This window comes from Orycteropus afer, unplaced genomic scaffold, assembly GCF_000298275.1.
Source record: "Orycteropus afer afer isolate SDZICR_OR568_19922 unplaced genomic scaffold, OryAfe1.0 scaffold00014, whole genome shotgun sequence".
Lineage (NCBI taxonomy): Eukaryota > Metazoa > Chordata > Mammalia > Tubulidentata > Orycteropodidae > Orycteropus > Orycteropus afer.
In genome coordinates, this window is record NW_006921601.1 from 18,393,378 (window position 1) to 18,398,380 (window position 5,003).

The window sequence follows — 5,003 nt, forward strand, 5'->3', positions numbered from 1 at the left end:
TCTGTAAATTTCTCACACATTTAGTTTCTTTAAAAATGAAAAATCTGGAGTTCCTCCCAATATCCCGATGGTTCATGTAGTCCAATCAATTCTATTAAAAAGTTTAATATCCTTAAAGAAAATAGAAAAAGTTTGGAAAAAATAAGAACTATGAAATCTCCTATTGAAAATTCATTCACGGACACTGCTGGTTACAAAAATAAAGACTAAGGAAAAATGACCAACTAGATTTACATTTTATTCCCGACCAGAGATAAAAGCCCCGCTGGGCAGAAAACTCCGAAAAATGCCAGTAAAACCCTTCAGCAAACCGATTTCATTTTGCAAAATCGATCTGCTGCCACGAGGCTGCAAGCAACCCACGGAATTTCCAGTGCCAACCTTCTCTCATCTTTAGAGAAGACAGGCCATATTCTGGAACTACCATCCTGGAACAGACCGCAGCAAGTACCCACCTGTTCACACACCAGGGCTCCGGACTGAGCGCCACAAGTCCAGGTTCAGGCTGAGCAGAAACGACCCGGAATATCTGGATACAAGACTGCATCCAGATTCCTGAATTTTCCCCCTTACACACGTGCACAGGCTCAGCACTAAACGCTTGAGAAACTGACATGAAATTTCCACATTCATTCCCTAAAGCGCAAAACGTACTGCTGGGCATTTAAAGAGCGCCTTATGATTAAGACTTTTTTTAAATAAAAAGAGTTCCTTAAAAATTCACACTGCTATGTTCCTGTTTTTCAGGGGGCCGCTACGGTCTTGATTCACAGCATGGAAGGCTGTATTTGCTCAGGAAAGCAACCAGGTACAGTTCCCTTGCCGCCACGCCACCAGCTCGGGTCCCGCGCACTTCCCCCTCTGCCGAGCCAAGTACCCCTCCCCCCGGGCCAGTCCGCCCACCTCAGGCCCGACAGTTCCCGGACAGCATCTTCGCGGTTCCCAGGGCAACGACTCCCGGCCAATCAAGGAGCCGGTGGCGGGCTAGCGATTGGTTGGCGGTGTCAGGGGCGGGCCCGGACCTTCCGCCTTCGATTTAAAAATTTGGCGCGGAAAGCCGGACCACGGCCGGCACCGCCCCTTTGCAGCGCGGGGCTAGAGCGCGGGCAAACCCGCGCCCGGAACCCCGGCATCCCCGCCCCTCCCCCTCGCTTGTCCCCGCCCCTCTGCGCGGGAGCTCAGCTCCTCCCTCCACAGCCCCCCGGCGGAGCGGGAGGCGGGAAACGGCCGCTGCTGCCGCCGCCCCGCCCGCCCCAGCCGGCCCCTGGTGCCCGGCCGCCTGGGTGTTGTGTCCCTCTGCGTCCCACTGACCTGTCAGTTCACCTCACGGTTGGAGCCTGCCGGGGCTGAGCTGGGACTCCTCGGCACCCCTTCCCTGCTTAGGCCCAGGAGCCCTCGTGTCGGGCCGTCAGTCCGTCCTTCTGCCGCGCCGAGGTGGGTGCTGGAGGGAAATGCCGGGACTCGGCCTAGCGGGCCAGCGGGCTGGCGCAGGGAACGTGACCGTCCCGGAGCAGTCAGGTCCCCGATTTGAAATTAACCCGCTCCCGGCGCGAGCAGCTCCCGCGGGCGGGGAGGTCCGCTCCCTTCCCCCACGCCCGCTTGTCCCGGCCCTGGACCCCGCGCGCCAATCCCAGCCTGCAGCCACGAGCCGCGGGCGAATAGGGTGCAGGCGCCGCCCCCGGTCCCGCCCCCACCTCAGAGTTGGGGGGAAAGTTCAACTTTTTTTTTTTTTTTTGGCAAACACCCCCTCCCCTTACTCAAAGTTGGGGAAGAAGTTTGGCCTGCTCCGGGCTTGCGCGCTGGGACACGGGCGCCCTTGCTTTCCGCAGCTATTGGACCCCTGCCCAGCCTGAGGTCCACTCACCTGCCCCGAGGACTCCAGCTGGGACGGTCCCCTCTTCTGTCCCAGGCGTACTCGATTGCACTGCCCACTGTCTCCCCCATCCCTTTCAGAATTTAGTGGAGGGAGAAGCTCGGCCAACTAGTGCCACATTCAATGCGCTCGGTGCCTTGGGCCAGCCACGAGAACTCAGGTGTGGGAGGGAGAGGAGTAAAGCTGAAAACCCGCCAAGCCTGTTCCCCACCGCCGTCTGCCGTCTCCCCTCTAAGGTCTCCCACCCGCTCCTTCCTTTCCCCTCCCTGTTGTCTTCCCTCGCCTTTCCCTCTTTTTCCGGCCTCCGAGCCTTGGGCAGTTTAAACTCGATGTACTGTGGAGTCCTAGAATAACAATAGGATTGGGAGACTATAGTCTTAAGACCCTATTTTGTAAACAGGGAAACCGAGTCCCATGCCTGTATTGTTTGGTTTGCTACGCTATTCTCCGCCTTTCAGCGTTTCCCCTTTTCTGGGGACCCGTGCTGGGGTTGCCGGGACGCATGTGTTGGCCAAGCGCTCCTAGATCAAGGCGCCCATCTATCTATCAACTGTTTGGCGTGGGCTCTTTCTGCTCCTCTAATCTCGAGTCTCTAAGCTCCAGCAAGGTCCTCGGCCGCGGTCCCCCAGCCCCACCACTTATGTGTCAGTGAATCATCCACCGCTGACTCGCAGCGCGGGACATTCTTATATTTTCCCGGACGCAATCAGAGTGGGGATGCTATGATACTGAGGCCGGAGTTGCCACGCTGCAGAGACCAGCCGCAGAGCCGGGGGTCTTGGTGGCGAGAGGTGGCTCGTCGCTGGGCAGAATGCGACCACCGGGCGCTCAGGGCTGCCCCCGCGAACGGTTAGCGCGTAGCGCCGTTTTGTCCCGCACCTTCCCTAGCCGCCAGCCAGGGTGAGGGACGATCCAGCTTCAGGCAGGTGTTGCTCAGGGACTTGCTGTGACTTGAAAGCGCGCCTTTGGCTTGGTGCTGTGAGCAGGGGAGCCGCCCCCTATAGCTCTCGAAATTAAAGTAAAGTCGAAGCCCCCGGGCAGGGCCGCATCGCTGGAAGTGCGAGCAGCTTTTGTGGAGCAAGGAGGGATTATAAATACATCTACAAAGGATGGACACTGTTTTCTGCATTAACCACTGTTTTCCAGATCGATCCTCTTCCCCTCCCCATCAGCTATTATAGGTTTGCGAGGGTTCAGCTCTGCCCAATCTACCCTAAGTTTTTACAACCCTGGAGTATAGCTGGCGTAAGTCTTCTTTAAAACGACTCCTTTCAAAAGCAGCCCATCTGATGCCCCTGTGTTCACAGGCGGTGACTAATACTTTCACATGTGCTGATTCACAGGGCTATTCATGCCACCAGTGTCTGGATGGCAAGTACCTGGTACCTGTGCTGCAACTAATACAGGAAGCTAGCACCTCTGGTGACACTTTACAAATATCACCTCATTTAATTTTTAGCTCAGATGTTAACCACGATTTGTAGCACGGAAAGATGAAGCACAGCATTTTAAAGTAACAAGTCTAAGGTCGCACAGTGACAGAACTGGGATCTGAAATAAAGTCTACTCCTAAGGGCTCCCCACTGAAAGCCACGTCCTCCACTGTGCTGGGCATGGTCCTTACTCGCTTCATAGGGTTGTTGCACCTTTTTATTTTACAGAGAAGAAAACTGAAGGGTGCAAAGTGTTAAGCGATGATCAATTAATTCTGGCTTCAGAGTCAGGTCTACCTGCTGCCAGTTCGAGTGTAGCAGGGCATTGCCTCTGAAAGTCCCTGTCAGTGATGTCTTAGACCGGCCATTAACCCTTTAGTCCCCTCTCAGCATAATAACAAACAAAAAACCAAGAAAGATGGGATATGTAATTCTTATTTTAATGACATTGTTATGTCTTACTGAATGAAGCATGTGAAGTTTTATTTCACCTTCCTGAATACAATGAAAAGCGGTCACATTAAGAGTGAGGTTGTATAGTCGAATCTTACTGATCTTTTCATATAATGAAACAGGAGGCAAGTTGAAACAATTGTACTGGTTATTCTAATGTGTCAATTTGAAGTTCTGCATGTGCATTAAGGAAAGACAGACCCACTGGAGTTGATTCCAACTCACAGTGACCCTATAAGACAGAGTAGAACTGCTCCATAGAGTTTCCAAGGCTATAAATCTTGCCGTAGGACTATCGAAAACTTTTACATTTATTGCATTGCCAAGAAGGATGGACCAGGGGACAAGTTTGAAATCCTTCCCCCATCAAATTTGTTCTCTGGTTATTAGTTACATAATACAAGGGAATGCTCATGCATTTGTTTCTGTCTGTCTTTCTTTTTTTTTCTTATTCACCACATTGTGTAATCTATGTTTCACTGAAGTTAGACCTGTTTTGCAACTCTACACTGCCACTCAAATAGGTTGCATAACTCAGAAGGCTAAGATGTTGTGCAACACGTTTAGCACCAAGTAAGGTGTTGTGAGAGAAAAAAAAAAGATATCAAAAGTAAGGGGGAAAGGTGGGCTTATAGGTAACCTTTAGGAGATTTTGGAACCTTGTCCCTTTCCATCATCACCAAATAGTCGCATGCACTGGCTATGAAAACAGCAGGGCTTTCCCCTGTTGACCAGGGCACAAGGGTAAGGAAGGAGTTGCTCTAGTTAGTGGGTTCCTAGACCTTTTCATCTTACCTTTCTTCATTCCCCTACTCCCACCCCCAGCTCCCACCTGGCCAGGTGCTTCTATCACCAGCTCTACTTCCTGATCCAGTCCAACAATGTCGGTTTGTGCGTTTTCGACAACACGTGCTGGCACAGCCACAAAACAGCTGTGTAGAGCTTTAAAATGCACAAATCCCCCTGGACTAGGTTGATCGCAGCTGCTTACAGCCAAATCTCAGCCTTCTTTGGTTCCTTTGAAGAGCTCATTACTCTGCCAGCCGATAAATCTCAACCCAACACATTCCTATCGAGGTGATTCCGACTCAGTGACCCTACAGGACAGAGTAGAACTACCCTATAGGGTTTCCAAAGTAATTTTTTCGGAAGCAGGCTGCCACATCTTTCTCCTATGGAGTGGCTGTATCCTATGGAGTGGTTGGCCATTCCAACTGTAGACCTTTTGGTTAGCAGCTGAGCAC